We start from the raw sequence: 22165 nt of genomic DNA on the forward strand, positions 1-22165 counted from the left end.
GTTGGATAGAGCAAGTCACCTTGGAAAGGGTTTTTCTTAGTGAAGGAAGAATTTTAAGGGGTCTCCCTTATCTAATAGGCACTCATTGCTCTAGAAGTGTGTATAACAGATTTTTTAATGTTCTAACAAAGTCCGGCTTTTAAAGTGTAGAACTGGTGCCAGGAAAGGGTATACCAAGTTCAGTTGATTTTTCTCGCGAGTTTTGGGAGAGAAGGAACAAAGACCCCAACATTGGCTCCCTAAAATTCAAAGTTAAGAAAGACTATTAAAGTAGACTAGGGTTGTCTGATCCAAGTTCTGCTGGCCAGAAAAGACCCCCAGGGACCTTAAAAGTAAACTCACCAATGAGACTGTGCTGGTGTCCCAGTTCCAACAGAAGAATCTGAGGGTTCTGGTCCAGGCTGGAGTAGAAGCACTTCTAGACTGGGTCATCTGACACCATGGTTCCTGCTTTGAAAACGCAGAGGATGAGCGTGCAAATACAATCAGCAACAACGACAAGGTCCTAGAGATCAAGCCTGTGGCACTCTAGGTGAGCAAAAGTATCATTCCACGGTCCAGAAGAGTCCATCGGAACATGAAAGATCAGCCTTCAAATGAGATATCATATAGCAACCGCAAAAGGGCCGGCAGGGCTGATCTCTTTCTCTAGTTATTGCACCAGAATCTGAACTGACTGGGAAATGGGAGACGGGGAAAAGTTTATAAGATGGAAATATTAACTGCCTGCTAAAAGGACATATTAGGAGTTGAACAATTAGTTTGAAAACATTATACTAAGTGAAAGAACTCAGTATAAAAGGCTATGTATTGTATGAGTCCATCTGTATGAAAGTTCAGAATAGGTAAATCTATAGAGGTAGAAAGTGTGTGAGTGGTTGCCTAGGGCTGAGGGAGCAGAGCAAATAGACAGTGACTGCTAATGAGCACAGCCTTTCTTTCTGGTATGATAAAAATGTTCTAAACTTCGATCGTGGTAATGCTTGCACAACTCTGTGAATATACTATAAATCATTAAATTGTACATTTTAAATGGGTGATTTTATGAATGGGTAAATTTTATGGTATACAAACTATATCTCACTAAAGATGCTTGAAAAAAGAAATAGACAAGGACACATTTTATTCTCTCTGGAGAAATGGAGATAATTTTTCGCCTATGTGGCCTATATAAGCTTTAAAGAATCTGCTTATCTCATTTTTCTCTAAAAATGGAGAAGCAACAAGCATGGGCTTTGGAGTCAGACTCTCTGGGTCCAAATACCAGCTGCGTTTTATACAATTGTGTTATTCTGTGCCTCAATTTCCTCATCTGCAAGATGGGGATATAGTAAAACCTACCTTATTGAGCTGTTGGAAGGATTAAATGAAAAGGTTTAGCATACTTCTTGATATGAAGTTAAGTGCAAAATGAATGTTTAGTATTCAAAAGGATTTTTTTTAATGTACATCCTCGCTTGTATATAAAATATTCTCTCTGCAGGGTCTGAGAAACTGATAAGGTTGATTGCATGGGGGAGAGAATCTGGGTGGCTGGGTGAAGAATGCAGGAGGAGGCATTTTAGACTGCATCATCTTTTTTATATTTTTAGAATTCTGAATCATGTAAGTTTATTACACATGCAATGAAAAATTAAGTTTAATTAGTTTTTTAAAAAGAAATAGGACTGTATTTGTACCCCAAACTAATCTAGCAGGCTAGATTAGTCATATTTGTATGTTCCAGGATCAGATAGAGCCAGTCCTACACCTGCAAATCAGGTAACAATCTTGGTAAAGGCATGTAGGAGTTAGAAGAATGGAATCTGTGACTAGACTCTTGGTTTGAATTCCAGGTTTGCCACTCGTGATTTTTACTCTCTCTCTGCCTCATCTTTCTCATCTGCAATATGGGGATAATATCAGAGGGCTTCTGTGAGGCTTGGATGAGGTAACCCTTACACTTGAACCTGGCACACAGTGTGTGCTATATAAACATTAGCTATTGTGATTATTATCAGACTCCCAGGGAAATTCCAAGCGCTGACACACAGGCATGGAAGAATTACCTGAAAAAGGTTAACATATTAGAAAAGCAAGCTATCATTTGAAAAGTTTTCATGTTGACAAAAAAGAAGTATTTTACAGGCAAATGTCTTAGAAATGATGCATGACCAAGAAAGAAAAATCAATAACAACTATAGAGCCATGGATTATCAACAATTAAGCTGAAATTAAAGAAAATGGAAAAAAGCGAGACAAGAGGAGGAGACAAGGTAAAGAGTATGTTGCCAAGGACAGGGTCCTTCTTATTCACTTACTCACTGAGTCTTTATTCACTATTTGAGAGTTTCAGAAGCATTCATAAATATTAAAATCAGAAATGAAAAATGTTGGGAAAGGCGACCTTAATTTTGAACACTGTTAAAAGATGGTTAGAGAATAAAGAATTTCCATGTTGCTGAAAACAGATTTCCAATGAAGATAGATCTTTTGTTCAAACTTCATTGGACGTTTATTTGAAGATTTCTTCCTATATAAGATCTTTGGGAGAAAAATATGTAAGATCTGTTATATATGTGACACATACATGGAGGGGAGAGTATAATAATAAAATGAACATGCGTGGATCTATCACCCCCTTAAGAGTTGGAATATTACCAAAAGCATTGTATCTACATCTGCTCTTTCCTAGCTCATTCATTTCTCAGCTTCCTTCTCAATATATTGTTTAGTTATTCTTGTTTTTAAGCATTTTAAAAATGGTTTCAGTCTGTATGTACTAATCTATGACAGTTTTTCTCATTGAGCATTCAAATATTCATCCATAATGACACATGAATCACATATATGATACATTTATTTTTCACAGATGTGTAATTTTCCCTTTAAAAGATACTCCAAAATTAATCATATTCTTGTGAGTGAGTATTTTGATTACTTCAGGATTTTTGCTTTTACAAACAATGTTGGTATGAACATTCGTGCATATGTCTTTTTTTCCTAGGTTTGTTGAAGTGTAATTGACAAATAAAAATTGTGTGCATGTATTCATGGTACACACCATGATGTTTTGATATACGTATACATTGTGGATGATTACCACAATAAAGCTAATTAACATATCCATTATCCCAAAAAGTTACTATTGTGTGTTTGTGAGTGTATGTGTGTGTGTGTGTGTGTGTGGTGAGAACATTTAAGATTTACTCTCAGCTTATTTCAAGTATAAAATGTGGTGTTATTAACTACAATCACCATGCTGAATTAGATCTCCAGAGCTTATTGATCCTGCATAGCTGAAAGTTTGTATCCTTTGACCAATATCTCCCCATTTCTCCCTTCCCCCAGCCCTTGGCAATCAACATTTTACTCTCTACTTCTATGAGTTTGACTTTTTTACTTATTTATTTAAGATTGGCCCAGAGCTAACATCTGTCGCCAATCTTTTTTTTCTTTTTTTCTTCTTCTCCTCAAAGCCCCCCAGTATATAGTTGTATATTCTAGTTGTATGTCCTTCTAGTTCTGCTACGTGAGACACCGCCTCAGCAAGGCGATCCGAACCAGTGAAACCCTGGGCTGCCAAAGCAGAGTGCGCGAACTTACCCACTCAGCCACGGGGCCGATTTTAGATTCCAGATATGAATAAGATCACGCAGTATTTGTCTTCCTCTGCCTGGCTTGTTTCACTTAGCATGGTGTCCTCCAGGTTCATCCATATTGTCACAAATGACAGGATTTTCTTCTTTTTTAAGGCTTAATATTATATATCTAATATACATATAAACATATAATCACATTTCTTAATGCATTCATTCATCGATGGACACAGGGTGATTGTATATATTGTCTACTGTGAATAACACTGCAACAAACATGGGAATGCAGATATCTCTTTGAGATATCGATTTCATTTCCTTTGGATATATACTCATAAGGGGGATTGTTGGATCATATGGTAGTTCCATTTTAATTTGGGGGGAAATTTCCATACTGTTTTCCGTAGTGGCTGGACAATTGCATATGTCTTAGTGTACATATTTAGAGCATTTCTTCATGACACATACAAATGAAATTGCTCAGTTGCAGAGTAATGAAATAATCAGCTTTATAAGAGAATGAAAAATTGTTTTCCAAATAATTGTACCAACTTACACTCCTATAAGGAGTACATGAGAATTCTCATAGATCCACATCCTCACTAACACTTGGTATTAACAGACTTCCTAATTTTTGAGCGCTTATGAGTACTTAATTAGTATTTTCCTGATAACAATGATGTGAATGTCTTTTCTTCTATTTGCCATTTGTGTTTCCTCTTCTGTGAAATGTCTATGATCTTTTTCTATGGACGGAATTGTTATCCAGTTATCTTTTTCATTCTGATATGTAATCCTTTGCAAATTGTATGCATTGCTGTGAGTGGCTTCTCTTTTCACATTTTTTGATGGAGGCTTTTGATTTCTTAATTTTAATGTAATCTAACTTAATCCTTTTATCTCTTAAAAATTCTTTCCCTACTCAAAGCTTCCAATGAAGTATTAAAATTTTACCTTTCACATCTAAGTCATTAATCCATTCGGGAATTGGTTTTTGTGTACAAGATAGAGAGCTAAATTCATTATTTTCCCATATGAAACACTAAATTTCCCACTACCATTTCTTGAGAATTCTATTTTCCTTTAGTGATTTGCAACACTACCTATGTCAAATATAGAATTTCCCAATATGCTTGAGGCTGCTTCTGGACTCTCATTTTTCTCTCACTGGTCATTTTATTTACCATATTAACAATACTGTTTTAATTACTATAGCTTTACAATAAAGCTTAGTATGAAAGGAGAGTCTTCCCATCCCCCCACCTTATTCTTCGGGACTATCCTGGTGATTCTTGGGCTTAGCTAGTCCATACAACATTCTGACAGATAACATTGGCCTCACGATAGGCTAGCTTTTGTTCGGGTAACAAACAACCCCCCTATCTCAATAGTTTAAACAAATGATAAAGTTGATCTCTTGCTCATGTTACACATCGTTTGTGTCAGCTTTTTCGCATGACACCCTCATTCTAGGAATCAGGACAACAGAACAGCTGCATAAAGCTCACTGCTGGGCCACAGCAGAGGGAAAGAGAGCTCCGGAGGGTAGTACACTGTCAATGCAATGCTCTCACAAGAAGTGACACACACAATTCCAAACATAATTCATTGGCCAAGACTGGTCATATGGCCCCACCAAACTCCAAGGAAGCCAGGAAGTGCAATCGACTATGAAAAAGAAAAATACAACCAATGGAACGAGATCATTGTCAATCACACAGTATCTGGAACAAAGGAATTTGACATCCAAGTGACCTACTTCATAATTTTCCTTTAATATACGCAAAGTGACTCCATTCTCTGATTTAGTAGTGCCCACTCTCAAAGAGGTGACTTATATCGTTCTGTTTCCACAGCATTTGCCAGAGGTTTATTTAACCCGTGTCTTAGTTTGAATCTAAAATTCCACAAAATAAATGACCAAGTAGGCCTTGGGCAAAATGATGAAGCGGGAATCTTCAGATTCTGAATTGGACTCTGAACCCACCACCCCGGTTTCTATCTGTACTGCTCTGTATGCTTGTTGGATCAGTGCTTAGAGTTGAGGCCATTGTTACAAAAAGTCTAAAAAAGGCAAATGCAACTTGGTAGTGTTTGAAATAGATATAATTGTAATCTCCCTGCCACAGTTGTTTACAAGTGTGAATTTTTAAAAGTGCCTCTGACTATTTCCACATCTAAATACACCACAAAGTCTCATTGTCCCATAAATGCATATAACTAGCCTAAACTGTAGCATCCATAACTACTAAGCAATAGGCTATGAGCTCCTGACTCCCACTTGTCTCCAAGAAGAAAAAGAGCTAGCCCTAAATTCAGTACATCTGGTGAAAAGATAGCTAAGCATAGACAAAAATATAAACGTGGTGCAGTGAAAAGAAGTAAGGCCTCTTAGTCAGGCTACTTGGGTTTGAGCCTCCATTCTTTCACATTTTAGCTGTGTGAACTGGGGTGATTATAATATATGCAGACTAAGAGCTTGGGTTCTGGAATTAGGTTTGTGGACTCTGTCTCTTGCTGGCTATGAGTTTTTGGGAAATTACTTAACCTCAGCCTCACTTTCCTCAAGTATAAAATGGGGATAATATTAGAACTTACCTCATAGTGTGATTGTAAGTATTACATTATATTTTTAAAGTGCTTAGCTGAGTGCCAGATGCGTAGAAAGTGCCAGGCTAGGTTAACGATTTGTTGTTAGTGCCATCAAGTCTATTCTGACTCCAAGTGACCCCATTTACAGCAGAGTGGAACCCTGCCCAATCTTATTTTTACACCATCCTATCATTTTCTGGTGCTATATCAGACAAATCTGCTGCTATTCATAGGGTTTTCATGGCCAATTTTTTCAGGAGGTGGGTGGCCAGGTCCTTCCTCCTAGTCTGTCTTAGTCTGGAAGCTCCACTGAAACTGTCCATGGTGGGTGACCCTGCTGGTATTTGAAATACAAGTGACATAGCTTTCAGAATCCAGCATCTCGCACCCACCACAGTATGACAACTGACAGACAGGTGGTGTGGTTCCCTGACCAAGAAATGAACCCAGGCCATGGGGGTGAGAGCACCAAATCTTAACCACTAGACCACCAGGGCTGGTATAGTAATATCAATATTATTATGCAAATGTACTTATATTTACTACAGGGAAAATATCATTGTGCTTGTCATTATAGATAGCCACAAGTTCACCAATGATAGATACAGATTGCCTTCATCTTCCAAAGACCACATTTTTTTTTCTACCAGCTCAGCTGGGCAACTTAAACTTTACTAGAAACACGGACCTGGGATCCTAGGAATGAAATCAGTCTCAATTTATAAATATGCACAAACATGTGGATCTGGAAGTACGACACTTATGGGAAACGCTTTAAATACACAGGGATGTAAACTTAGAGAGCAAGCAAGCCCACTGCCTGGCCGCTTGCTATACTATTTGTCTCAGGTGCTCCTATGTCAGGTGCCTGCAGGTTGCCCCAAGACCGGATCGTTCCTCAAGAACACAGCCTGGCTTCCAAGAAACCAGACACCCTGGCAGCCCTCCCGAGTTCAAAGAGAAGCCTTACATGATAAGCCGAGGAAAGAATCTTGTCCAAGTTCCCAACAGACATGCTGCCACATCTCCAATGTATAAACACTCCCACAGTCAACAGAAATTTCCCACTTCCTATCTCAATGGAACTTGGATATCCTGAGATAGAAGCTAAGGGCATCTAGGAATTTTATTTTTTTGTTAGGCATTACAGAACCTCAATACTGGCTCTTTCCTCCCAGTGCTGAGAAATAGTCGAGAGCATTTCATGGTGCTGAAGAGAATGAGATAATAACAAAATTAGTCTCTTCTAGGTCAAGGATCACAGAGATGGGTCTTTTCCATGGCAGGCTCCGTGATGAGTATAATACAGGACATTTATGACCCGCAGCCCAGCCCTATCTGTGGCTTTGCCCCAGAACAGTACAAATTGGTAACAGGTTACAACTCTTCATTTCCTTCTCATTCGCCTTCTATGTGCACCTTTGGCCTTATCCCTCACCTAGCTAATGCTCATTTGTTCTGATGACAGATTTCCCTTCCACTCTCAGAGACTAGCCTGGCTCAGCGAGCCACAACTCCCCCACTTCCTGCCCAGATGCCCTTTCATGAATAACCCCATTCATCCCACGCATGGAAGAAATTGGCTGATCCCTAAGCACTGATTAATGCAACCTCCAACGCTAGTTTCTTTCTAACAAAGTAACCTGTTTTCTTCCCAACAGACTAGCCCATGGATTCTGAGGGGTTTGTGTGTGTGGTTTAACACAGCAACAAAAAGCCAAGAGTTTCTCAATTAATTACCTATTTGGTAACTACTTATGCAACTTCTTCCCTTTCTCCCTTTCATTTGGTTGATTGATTGGATTTTTTTTCCCTTTACCGGGAGAAATTCAGGGTATAATCACTTAAGAAGATTTTACCTGATTTCTCTATCAAGAGAAAAGATAAACCATATGGTCTAGATGGGCCTGTGGGTATAGTTAACTCCCAAAGGGATCCCAGCTCCTGAAAATGTGGGAAAGACCCTCCTTCTATTTATGTAAGTGACGATGGGCCACAGTGTTGGTGATGGTCACAAACTCAGGAAGACTACAGACTATGAGCGGAATGCGTCAAATTATTGCGTACTGAAAACTTCCATTACTAGAACAAAGACCTGGCTTAACTCAAGATACTGACCAATTTCCTATCAATTTTAAGGCACTGTGTTAGTTGCTGTTGAGAAACAAACAGCAAAAATGTCCTTGTTGTTATGGGCTCACAATCTACAGTGGACAAGAAAAACATCCACAAAGAAATCCAGTTCAAGGTAGAATGACCTGAACCCCTTAAAAGCACAAAATAAAAAGAGCTGTGAGTTAACAGGGAGGGAAAGAGGCAAAAACCAAATGGGGAGCCCAAGGATGATCTCACGACGGAAGCTGGGCTTGAGCAAGACCTTGGAGGATGAGTAGGAATCAAACAGGCAGAGACCCCAGGAGCTGGTTTATTTACCTTCATGATGTCAATCAGGAGGAGACATGATGCTATACAGCCACTTGTTTATCTGTCTCTTGTCTCCCCACCTCAGTAGACTATGAGATCCTTGAGGACAGAGACTCTGTGTTGTCTTTACTGGTCCAGCACCAAGAGCAGTGACCGCCACATAATAGGCACATGATGAATATGCATCAGAAAAATGGATAAATGATTGGAGAGTCAAAGTATTCCAGGTAGAAAAAACAATATACGCAAAGGAAGATTGGGCTAGAAAACGTACATTTATTGGCTATCTATTCTGTTAGGAATTATATAAGTGCTGTCAATGTATTTGCCTAAAGCAGGGGAGGCAAACTTTTTCTGTAAAGGACCAGATGGTAAATATTATAGGCTTTGAGGGCCATTCAGTCTCTGTTACAACTGCTCGACTCTGCCATTGTAACATAAAAACAGCCAGAGACAATATGTGAAGGAATGTGTTGCTGTGTTCCTATGAAACTCTACCCAAAACAGGCAGTGGGCTGAATTTGACCTGTACACTGTAGTTTGCCAATGCCTGGCCTTTATAAATCAAAGGCAAAGAAATTATCACACTATATATTATTGATCAGTTCAGGTAAATGTGTGAGTAAAAGATACGTTATCAATATTTGCATGGTGACTTAATTACATGACTGCACACATTTTAGACCCCAGCTTATCCTAAGGAACAAAGTTTGTATTCAGTCACATTGGTTTTCCTAGGCCTGAGTAGAAAACTCCACTCTGGTCCCTCTAGAGCATTTTGAACAGTTACCAACCATGATGAGCGAGTTCCTTAAACATGTGGCAGAGACACTAGAGCAGATGTCCCCAGGAGAACTTCCTTTCATGATTCAAATATAAATTTTATTTGAAAATCTGGATGACTCAGCACCCTTCACATCAAGTGCAAATTTATATGAGATAAAATATTAAGCTCTTTCGTGGGGATTTCACATAGAAATCCCAACCATTAGCCTACCATAGTCACACTGAGATAAAGACAGCAGCAAAACAATACTAACCAGGAAAAACCACAACCCAGAATTTAGCTACTTAGGAGGTAGCTGATCCTTGACTTGAACAAGATAGAAGGAAAGTTTATACGGCACAGCTAGGGCTGAAACAATTAGGTAGAGAAATTCAGGATCTCAAGAAGTAGAATCCAAGGAAATCAGCTGAGGCATAAAAGGCCAGGCAAGTCTCAAAGGTGTAGGCAGATCAAGGACAAAATCTACTAAATTTAGCCAAGAGTGAAAGACTCAGACTTCCAGATATTTCTTGGCTCAGAGAACTCAGAAAGCAGCTGAAAGAGGAGAGGTTGCAAAGCTTATTACTGCCCCAGATGGCCATATACCAGAATAGTTCTCAGGTGAAGGCTTGCTAACCCTTCCAATTCATATAATCGTTGTGTTCACATAGGTTTCTTTGTTTTGTGATCAATACTTGTTGGTAAGAAAGACTTTTAAAAGGCACACCCAGGTTCTTTATCCAACTTCTGGTTAAATACATTGAATATATCAAGTAAAATCAAAGGTACATTTCCTATTACTTGTATCACCTCCCATTTCTACACCTCCTATGAATGAGATTGATGCTAATAAATAAAATAAATAAATATAGTTATTCAACAGACCCATCTCCCATGTGCCTGAGCATACAGATATATTACCTTTCCCAGCCTTCCCATCAGCCCTATGGTTGAGCTCTAGCCAATAGGGAGTGATATACTGCTGCTTCCAATCATGGGCCATCAAAACTTTCCGAACATGGTCTTCCATTTTCTCCTCTTTCTGCTGGCTGAAATGGAAAAGTCCCCCAGGCTGAATTGAGAGCCATGTGTATAACATGGCAAAGATTCAAGATTGAAGGAAACTGGGTTCCTGAATCACTGCGTGGAGGAGAGTCAGCAGTCCAGGGGAACTATCACTGTAGTGTGATGTGAACTTCAAGGCTCTGACATTGGGGGTATATCTACTATAGCAGTTAGCATTCCCTTAACCAATGTGAGGTAGAAGAGCACATTGTGGTACTAGAAAGTTTTTCAAATATTGCCTAACCTCACAGAACCTGTCACTGTAAAAATCAGTGTGAAAAAGGAATAAGAAGAAGTAAATGAAATCAGTTTAACATTTTCCTCAAGTAGGCAAAATTCAATCATATCTCCTGTGCACATGGAAAAGAACAAAGTGAACAAAATAGTCCTTGGGAAGTGGCATAGGATTAGAGGATCTAGACTAGTGCTAATGCCTACAGGCCACTGACGAAATGGTGAGAATACGGGGCTTCCAAAGACGGCCACATAGTGGAAAGCATCTGAGGACCACTAGCAGACACCAAGAATCATTTGCTTTTTCCTTTCCTTTTGCCTTAAAATTTTCTGTAATTTTTTCTTTCTTTTTTTTCTATTATCTGAGATATCATAGTACTTAGTGGTACCTCCTATCCAATCCTTGATTATATCTTTTCTTATTACTCAATGCATATAACTCCAATTAAATTGCAGTTCCATAGGACAGGGTCCAAGTCTTTAAAATTTTTCCTTGCATCCCTCAGAGGCCCAGAATTGACTCCATCATACTCCTTAACGCCACATCCACAATCATCATTGACCTGTGGCGAGCTCCTTGTTTGGTTTGGTTTGTTGATTTCCCCCTCTATCCTCCATCTACAATCTCAATTTCTCTTCCTCCAGCATAGGCACTCACTAGTCTAATGCATGTATTTCTATTCCGTCTTTCATACTTTTATTTAGATGTGTATTTAGCCTTGAAAAACAGGGAGCATTGTTTCCTGTGTGCATGTTACATACGTAAGTTGTATTTCACTATCAATCTCATTCTGTTCCTTACTTTTCTCATTTGGTCTTTTGTTTTTGAGATCTAACCATGTTGCTACATGTAAATCTAGCTCGTTTCTTCTGACTCATGCATAGTATTCTCTATCACGGTAATTCACTTTGAATCCATCAGCACGTTATAAAAGGAAATATAATGTAAGAACATGATGAGAAAGTTTCAAGTTGGCCACCAATTGTCTGGACTAGTCTGGGATTTTATTAAATTTAACTACTTGGTTAATGACCTACCATCAGAATTCGCAGTGTGTTCATTTCATTCACAAATGATAATAGTTTTGCAAGTAAAGAGAATTACAGGATGACACCCTATTCCTCCCCCTCCCTGCCTGCTGTCTCTGTCTTAATGACTTCTGTCTTAATCTGATTGTAAATTTGCGAGAAATTAACCACAGTAGCTTCCTGTTTTGTATAGCTTCCAGAAAACTGTGGCATGTTTGGGCAGTTCTTGGGAAGAGAGAAGCTACTCGTGATGTTTTCATTTCTCAATTTAGATATAAAGAACACCATTTTTATCGTCCCTCTACCCTACACCCTTAATCACTCTCCTTCACTCAAAAGATCTGCAGTTACAACATCCCGAAACGTGAAGCCCTGGTTCAGTGTTTCTTAAGGTCTAGCACACAGTTTCATGGGCATCAGAATGCCTTAGGCATTTGGTGAAAATGAAGATTCCAGACCCCTTCCCAGCTGAATTACAGTCTCGGGAGGGGGCGGTGAGGGGACCCAAGATCTGAGTTTTAGCAACCTCCTTTGGTGACCACTATGTACTTTAAGGCTTGAACCTCTCTGCCATAATCCTTGGTTACCTAACTCCAGAAGTTAACAATATTTAGTGAGCCCAGACAGTAATAGATTTCATGGTTACAGAAGGCTGAAATGGAAGGTGCTTGCCTGGCTTTACCTGCCTGGGCACCTGATCTTGACATTTATAGAGAGATGGGCCCACCTAGTCCAAGTATTTGTAAAAACAATATCCAAAAGGGTATTTCGCTCGAAATTTTATAAGGATGGCAGATTAGTTCAAGGTATTCTATACAGAACATCATATTCCATTTTCTAACACACTTATGGGCAAACTGAGTTTTGAACATAGTCTCCTAATTGGAGAAACGGTGACCACCTTTAAAACTAAGAAGCTGAAGCTCATCCAGTCTGCAGTCTCTTCTCCTGGGACACAGACGCTGTCTCTACTGCTAGAATTGGGTATATCCATCTGTGTGCACATTTTTGCCAACATTTGACTTAAGAAAATAGAAGGCTGCCTGTGTCTGAGTCCTTGCTTATAAAAATTGGTAAAGTTCTTTGAAACTCACTGTTACAGGCAGAGATCCTTCCTATTGAAATCAAAGAGGAAGCATTTCTTCTTGCTCAGAAAATGGAAGCCCTGCTACTGTCACTTCTTGTGCAACATGATTAAACACAACCCTAGTGATAACGAGGCTCATATTGATAATGAGGCACACATGAGGAGGAAGGGGTGTACACATCTTCGCCTCCTGCTCCAAGGGCCACCTTCGGCAGGCAATAGGGGAGGGAAGGGGCAGCTTTGTCACTGAGGCCTGGACACAGGATATCCAGGCCCAGGCCTCGTGGAAAGCTCTGGCACCCAGCCACAAAACACAGCCTGGGCATCCAGTTGCCCCTAGCTGCCACAAAACATCTGGGTACCACAAACCTAAAGGCTCACTATTCAGTGAGGTAGTTTTGAAACAGTTTGATGCAGCTGCCTTCATCAAATCAAGCTTTAGAACAGGGCATTATTTTTTGGATGGCAATCACTTCACACAAAAGATTACAGTGATGATTTCTGATTATCAACAAATTATTTGAAAATAATTAGAATGATTTGATGAATAATTTGTACCTTTAAATCACTCAATATGTTATAATACATATATGCCATACATGTACATTGACATACACATATTATATTACTTTCTGAATGTTAAATATTTTGAAAATGTTAAATATTAAAAATATTGAATATCACCTTTGAGTGCACATGTATATATGTTTGTGCATACACAAGCGTGTTTGGTGGGGGAGCGTGGTGAAGATTAGTACTTAATTTCTTTATGCCCAGTTTTGTGTAAGAGACACCGGACTTCAGATCATAAAACCAAGTCTATATTTTGGTATAGAGAGGTTCTCAACCTGATCCAAAGTAAATAGATCGACTTGGCTTCTAGTCACTTTTTTCAGTCCAAAGATGGAAAGAGTGGCGCCATTTTATTTTAGCTTTAACTCTTAGGAAAGTATCTGTTCATTCATCAGGACCCCCACATAGTCCTTATTCTTCTGGACGTCTTAACAAATGTTTGAAGACACCAAAGATTTATGTAAGATCTCAATTACCAAGAGAATGTAGATCAAGCGCCTTGACCACTAAGAGCTTCTGCAGTCAGGTTCAAATACAGTTCATCGTCCAACAATCCATCAACATGCACCTTCGCTCTGTCCGAATTAAACTTTTCTACCACCGTCTCCAAGATGTGCTTCATGCCATATGCTTTCTTACCTCTTTTCTTTGCCACCCCATATACCAATTTCCCTGACCAATTCCAAACTAAATTACCTCCCCCAATCCTTTCAGTTTTTCCAAATCCTACCCAGTCTTCAGGGTCCAAAAACTGACCCAGCTGCAAAACATATATGATCTTCCCCCAGGCCCAGCCTCCAGCAGCCTCTGCTCCATCTGACCTCTCATAGCACACACCATACACTCATTTCACGTTTAGCATACACTATCGGGATGCCTCAAACCTGTCCTGTGTTTTTATTTGCCTCTTCCATTCCTCTTAACCTTTCAGATGCATTATGCCCTCCATGCCTACACAGATTGGAAGCTCCTGAGGAGAGCGCTGTGCTTCTTCATTTTTGGAGTCGACAGCAACCCTGGGTTCAGGGCCCTGCACAGAGAAGCAGCTCCTCAAATTCTCCTGGTGGATTTTTCTTGAGAGGCTTCCTGCTGCTTCAGGCGCTCTCTGTCAGCAGGCTTTTAGGCTTCCATGAGTTGCCAGTCTTTGCCATTCATCCTTTCATACAGTGCTCAGCCTTCTCTCACGGTAAACGTCTTTCTTCTCATTCATGACTTTTTTCAGTAGACAAGTTGTGAACTACATTCCTTAAAAATATTTAAAGGGCTGGCCTGGCAGCATAGTGGTTTTAAGTTCATGCACTCCACCTCAGCAGCTTTGAGCTCACAGGTTTGGATCCTGGGCACAGACCTACACACAGCTCATCAAGCCATGCTGTGGTGGTGTCCCACATACAAAATAGAGGAAGATTGGCACGGATATTAACTTAGCTGCAATCTTCCTCAAACGAAAAGAGGAAGATTGACAATGGATGTTAGCTCAGGGCCAATCCTCCTCACAAAACATAAATAAACAAATTTAATATAGCCTTGTTTAGATGAGGAAAATAGTTAATCTTGATTAAAATATATTTGGAAAATGATTATCTGGGGTCAAAGATTCTGGATTGTGAACTCTGCTAGATATATTGAGCATTTTGAAGATAAAAGGCCCTCCCCAAAGTGATAACTTTTAATTCATGATTCTTTTTTAGACTGGTTCTCATAGGCAAGATTCAATCTGTAGCAAACGCACCTTAACTTTAAAAGGAGCAGTTTAGCAAATCACCCCCAAGGATGCTCAGATTCACTGGTGTAGTTCAGGAATTCATGACAGCTTTAATTGGCTTCAGGACATACACAGCTTTATTGGGAAATGGAGTTTCTCATTCAGATTTCTTTTAATGCAAAGAGACTCAGAACAGAATGATTGGGAATCAGTGGTTCTCCGTCTGACCCAGTGAGGATTGGTACAAGGGAAGGGAAGTTTTGCTTCATTAAAATCTAGGTCCCTGGTGTGATTTTTGCAGAACATTATATCTCTCCCAACTGTGATGGTAAGAAACTAGCACAAGTCAAACAGTTTTTCCATTCAATTCCGTTTCATCACCTCTGTAGTGAACATCTAATGTTATCCCTGCCTCATGGGGCTCTTGGGTTAATCCCAGAAGAGGTAAATATCATCAACAGCATCTGGGGAATAAGTTAATGCTTCAGTGCCTGAACTCTGCAGTTTTTGAAATCATAGTAGTTTGGAACACACTTTTCCTTGAATTACTCTATGTGTTTCTTTGAAAGTTTATGTCTCAGGAGAACTCTCCCAATGCCAATGTAAACTCTGTTCTGAGCCCCAAATTAAATCACATCCTGGTGCAATTCAGATGTCATAAAAGTAGATAAAACTAAAGCTGAATGTATAAAGGACACCAGTTCTCCTTGAAGAGAATTACAGTTTGATATATTTTGTTTTTAACTCTGAGACTTCTGAGACTCAGTTCTTATCATCTCTAAGATGTGCAGCCTAGAGATTTTCAAGAATTGAAAAAAAATAAACCTCCAAAAAAAGAGAAAATACATTTTTAAATCTTAACCATTGACTTGAGAGCCCGTGGCTGCAACGCTATCTCATCTGTTGTCTATTGCTGCATATCAAACCATTCCAAAACTTAGTGGCTTAAAAACAACAACCACTTTATTTGCTCGTGATTCTGGGTCAACAATTTGAGCTGAGCTTAGCAGGATGGTTCTTCTGTTGGTCTCACCTAGGGTCACACCATACCTGAAGGTATCTGGAGCCTCAATTGTAGCCGTTTGGTCTAATATGGCCTCACTGACATGTCTGGTGGTTGGTGTGGCTGTCGCCTGGGCCATGCACTCTAGCCAGCTAGCCTGGGCTTCTTCACAGGGCAGCTGATTACGAGGGGGTGAGAACAGAAGCCTATGCCTAGGCTTAGAACTCCCACGGTATCCCTTCTGCTGCATTCTATTGGTCAAAGCAGCCACAAGGCCAGTCCAAAACCAACAGTAGGAAAATAGAGCCCACTCTCCATGGGAGACAGTGGATCTGTGGGCAAAGGATCTGTGGCCCTTTTAAATCAATCACACCATCTAATTTCCAAAACACAGAGAAGAAGGGGACTGAATATTCTGACCTCAGCAGAGTTTTCTCTTTTCTTCTTAATTTGTTCATAGGAAAGGAACATTTATTTCGTGACACTATCAGGACCACCAGTTCTAAAAAGACTCAAGGTTAAGGTATGCTCAACATGGAATCAGAACACAAATAATGAAAATTGATTATTCATGAAGTAAAAAGTCCAATAGCTATAAAAAATATATATGCGTATGTTATGCTATATGATTCATGGTATGAATATGAACCTTAATGAGTGTCATGATTAAATCACCATGGTTCTTGACAATCAGAATAAATTTCGCAAAACGTTCATGTCCAAGCCTCACCTCAGATGTACAGAATAAGGGTTCCCTGGATTGGTATTTCTTCTTTTATTTACTAATTTATTTATTATTTTTTTAGGAAGATTAGTCCTGAGCTAACATCAGTGCCTATCTTCCTCTACTTTATATGTGGGAGACCTGCCACAGCATGGTTCAACAAGCAGTGCCTAGATCCATGCCCAGGATCTGAACCAGCAAACCCCAGGCCATCAAGTGGAGTGCGCAAACTTAAGCACTACGATACTGGGTGGCCCCCTTTTATTTTTTTAACTTTTTATAATAAAAATTTACAAAGATACACAAAAGTAGAATAATACCATGAACTCCCTTGTATCATCACCCACCTCCAACAATTAACAATATTTTGCCAATCTTATTTCATCTTTCAGTCCTCCACACCTTTTTTTATAGTATGCTGAAGCAAGTTTCAGACAATATGGTATTTTACTTGATTTCTGTATTTATTATAGACTTCCCAGGTGATTGATACATAGTGGATCCAGGATGAAGCATATGAGTCAGGTTTAGCCAATCAGAACACCACATCCTCCTGGTCACATGACCTCGTCAAAGCCAATGAGATGTAAGAACACTTTTGCCACAACTGTCAGAAGTGGGCATGCTCAGTTTTCTGCTGGAGCTACCAGGGTCTAACACGCAGACTTAAGAATTAAAACTAACAGAGGAGAGCCAAGAAGTGGAGAGAGTAAAATTCATTCTTAATGACATCATGTCAGCCGCTGAATTTATCTGTTCATGAAAACAGAAGCATTCCTGGACATTTCTATTATGGGAACTAACAAATTCCAGTTTTGTTTAAGCCAAATTGTGGGGTTTCTGTCCCTTGCATCTGGGAAAGCCTTAATTGGCGATGAGTCATATGTTACTATATAGACAGGTCTTAGACTCTCTCGCTTTCAGGAAGGAAGCTTTGGAGGTTTTGAATGCGTTAGATGGACATAGACAGTCCCTACTGCTGTCTGATACAGTGGCTGATACCATTAGACACTGCTCAAGTGATCTGAAGGGAATAAGGTTGACATTGATCACTCACCACATACTAGCCATGGAAGATGCCAGAAAAGACATGGAGAGGCAGAGGGCATACCCAGCTACATTCAAAAGCTGGGAGAAAGCTATAAAAAACCCTTAATGTCTGAATCCGGTATAGCTAATATAGGATGAAGAGACAGCCTGGAGTGAGAGAGGACCAGGGTCACCAGAGGGCCACAGACTCAGAAGGGCAGGTGGAGATTTTTGGGTGCAAACTCTCCTCTCCTAACATTATTCTACACTGCCTGGGCAGGGAGCTCCAATAGGGACCTCTGGCCAGAAAGAGCTAAGCTGAGTCCTTCTTCCATAGTCAGGGACAGAATTGTGTCTCAGGAACCTACAATCCAGGATCTTGGCAAAACAAGCTGGCTGCCTCAAGCATAACCCCCCTCAATAGCACTGCCTCAATGGAGGTTGTGCGTGGTGAGTAGGGCAACAGCAGTGCCAGCTGCCAGAGGCAGAGTAGCTCAAAATCCCAAACTAATCTCACACAAGGGATTAAGAGAGGCCCTCATATATGAGACCTTCAAATGCAAGGCACAGCCTACCTAACCCCCAGCCTTGGGGAGAAAAATACAAGCTCGGATCACAGCTTTTACTAGCACACTTAAACTGCATGTGAAGCAGAGGCAGCCAAGAGTCTCAAGGTCATATGGATAAGTTCCCAGTGAAATATCATGAGCCTGAGCACTACATAAGAAAGATAACGAATAAAATGCCCTATGCAGGGTAATTAGAATTAAACAGATTGAGAAGAAAATTAAAACCCAGCCACCATAATATTCCCAGAGAGATAAGAACGGATATTGAAAACTCAGAGCAAGAATAGATGATTGTACTAGGATGAATAATTGAATAATGGCCCCCCCAAAGAAAACCACATTCCAATCCCCAGAACCCTGTGAATATGTTATGGTACATGGCAAAGGGACTTTGCAGATATGATTAAGCCTACAGATCTTGAGATGGGGAGAGTATCCTGGATTATCCAGATGGGTCCAATCTAACCACATGCACCCTTAAAATCAGCTGAAGTCAGTGAGAGAGAGAGATGAGTCAGGACAAGGACTCAACCAACATTGCTAGCTTTAATGACACAAGGAGTCATGAGCCAAGGCATGTGAGCAGCCACTAGAACCTGCGAACTATACCCAGCTGACAGCCATCAAGGAAACAGAGACCTCAGTCCTACAATTACACGAAATTGAATTCTGTCAAGAGCTTGTATGAGGCTGGGGGTAGATTCTCCCCCACAGCCTCCCGTGAGGAACCCAGTCCTGCCCACACCTTGATTCTAACCCGGCAAGCCCTGACTCAGACTTCTGACCTACACAATGTGAGATAATAAATTTACGTCACTAAGATTGTGGTAATTTGCTATGGCAGTAATAGAATCCTAATACAGTGGCCATGAACATTTATTTGTCAAAATGAACAACTCAATGTACATAATGAAACACAGATTGGAAAAAGCCAAGTGGTACTTGCGAGCTTGGAGACAAAAAAGAAAACAAAAACAAAATCAGAAGAAATAAAGAGAGAGAAAATATGCAAACAATGTTAAGAGATAGCTCAGAAGTAGAAATGGCAATAGCAACTTAATAAAAATTACAAAAGGACAGGAAAAAGAGGCTGCAGAGGGGAAATATTTAAAGACATAATAACCAAGATATTCCCTAGTAATTAAAAATAATGATAGTACAGATCGAAAGGGATCATGGAATGCCTACCGAGGATAGATAATAATATTTTTTAATAAATATAAATAAACAACCCCACACCCAGGTATATCAGAATTTAGGAACATCAAAAACAGAAAAAAACTAAAAGTTTACAAAGGGAAAAAGCAAACTAAACAATAAGATAAATATACATCTTCTCAAAAGAATACTTCTAGTGGAAAATAAAGAATAATTTTCATATTTCCATTTACCTATGGAGGATGAAATAAAGATATTTTTGGTCACAGTAGGATTTTAAAACATTCCAGTAAGAATAAAAATTAATCTGAAAGGAAGCAATGGGATATATAAATAAATATGTTAAAAGAAAGGAAGTGTCTAAATAAACAGCTACAAAATGTATATTGATAACGACCTGGAAATAAAATCCCAGATAATACTTACAAGAGATCTGGAGCAGGAGAAGGGACCAAAAGAGCCAAAAGTTCAGTAAGGTTCTCATTCTGTCGGAGGTGAAGACATTGTTAGTGATAAGCCTAAGACATTGATAGGAGAAAATGAGCGTGTGACTGGCTCTTAGTGAGTAAAAATAACTAGCAGCAAATGTAAAAATAGCATATATGTTTCTCACCAGTAGAAAAAAGAAAAAACTAACAAAACATTTTGTTCTTTCAAATAGATGACAGCAAAATAGAAAAGTAAGTCAGCATAGAAAATAGAAAACACATACTCATGCTCATCAATGTCATAAATAAGTCTTAAAACATTGGTAACTATAATAAATAGAATAAATTAAACTCAACAAATAAAATAAGGAGATCATCTGATGTGATCTTTAAAAAGGATGCAGTGCTGTTGTCTATGGAAGACAAAGTAGGGCGAGGGAGCACAGAGAAGTTGAAAATGCTAAGATTTTTTTAAAAGATATACAAGACAAATATGAAACAAACAAACAAAAACCCTTGTGCCTTGGGTGGCACAATTTGAAGTAAAAATTCTAAAATAACTCAAAGTAAATTTTCAAATCGTAAAAGATAAAATATTATGAGATGGTATGGCAATCATAAACAGATGTCTGTCAGTAATATAATTTCATAACATATCATGCAACAATGGATAGAATTACAGAAGAAAGTAGTTCAGTTTATATACATTATATTTGAAGATTTTAACACATTCATATCCAAAAATGATAGATCAGGCAGACAAAAAACAAACATAGATATTTGAGCAATCACCTCACAAAAAAAGTGTATGATCCTTCTAGAGCAACTATGAAATATTTTTTTAAAACTGTATATTAACTGACAAAGGAAATATCAATGAATTCCAAATGATCATCATAAGACAGACTACGTTCTCAGATATTTTTCAAGAAAAATTAGAGGTAACTAATAAAAATATAGCTAGATTAGTCCATATATATGGAAATTAAAATAATTATTTTTAGATATGCCATTAGATAAAAGAGATATTGTAAAGGCGTTATAAAATACTTAGAAATTAATAACAATTAAGGCAATGTTTAATAAAGAGTAATGAAGTAAATCTAAGACAAGATTGGAAATAATAAAAACAGAGAGAGAAAAAGCATTGAAAGAAGACCAAAAAATAATGACACGGATTTAAAAAGGGATTTTTTTTCTGTGAAAAGTCTATTAACACAGACAAAACTCTAGAAGGACCAGTAAAAGATGCAAATGAACAAATTATAGGAAAAATTGGGATACAACTACAGATAAAGAAGTAATAAAGATCATAAAAGCATATATGGATAACTACATACCCATCCTTTTGCAAACCTAGATGCGAAGGTTGAATTACTAGACAAATGTAAAATATGCAGATTGGTACAAAAGGAATAGAATATTTGAAAAAGACAATAATAATTAAAAAATAGAATGAGAAATAAAGTTATTCCTCCTTGCCCCCAGTATAACAATCAGAAAACAAAGGCAAAATGAGACAACAAATATATAAACAGCCAAGCCTAGAGGGTTTTACAGGTATTTAGCATATTTTCAAGGAATATGTATGTTACATGTTATAGATATTTTATACAATTTACATGGACAACAGAAAAAGACAAGGAATTGTCCCAATTTTCCAATGAGAATCGTATTATGTTGGTACATAAACCAGTAGGACAAAACAAGAGATTTCTGCTTACTGCCAAGATGAAGTGAAAGGGACCAGATTTACCCTCCACTGGAAACAATTAAAATGAAAAAAGGATGAAATATACGAGACAACAGTTCTGGCATATTGGGCACCAGGCAACCAAGGACTGCCATCTCTGAGAGGGGAAACAAACAACGTGAGTCCCAGATTAACCCCTATCACTGCCTGGAGAGTTGCCAGACTGCTGTGTGGGGAGGAAGAACCCTGATGGTGTCCAGGGATCTCCTTGAGTGGAGGAGATAGAGCTGAGCGACCAAGGTGAGGAGAGTTCATAGGGCAAAGTACCTGATCAGACAGAGCTGCACAGATGGAAAGCTCAAGAGATTAGCAGAGGTCCCTGTCTTCTTCAGTTGGCTACAGCTTGGTGTGTGTATGTGAGGAAATTACCTAATGCTAGGGAAAGAACCATCCAAAGAAGCAGAGGGGACAGTTCTTGAAGCTCAGACAAGGCCAGAAATAGTATGTA

General features: G+C 39.0%; 1 long non-coding RNA gene across 1 annotated transcript in view; it reads right to left on the reverse strand.

Moving 5' to 3' along the window:
- Window positions 1–20080, reverse strand: part of LOC124245003 (uncharacterized) — a 38618-nt gene extending 18538 nt beyond the window's left edge. Inside the window, exons 1-2 of the long non-coding RNA XR_006890161.1 lie at window positions 19963–20080; window positions 343–450 (exon numbers count right to left, since the gene is read on the reverse strand). This is a non-coding gene — a long non-coding RNA (uncharacterized LOC124245003). The remainder of the gene's footprint in view (window positions 1–342; window positions 451–19962) is intronic.
- Window positions 20081–22165: the final 2085 nt, after the last annotated feature.

The sequence above is a fragment of the Equus quagga genome, chromosome 9 (genome assembly GCF_021613505.1).
Source record: "Equus quagga isolate Etosha38 chromosome 9, UCLA_HA_Equagga_1.0, whole genome shotgun sequence".
NCBI classification, from domain to species: Eukaryota; Metazoa; Chordata; class Mammalia; order Perissodactyla; family Equidae; genus Equus; species Equus quagga.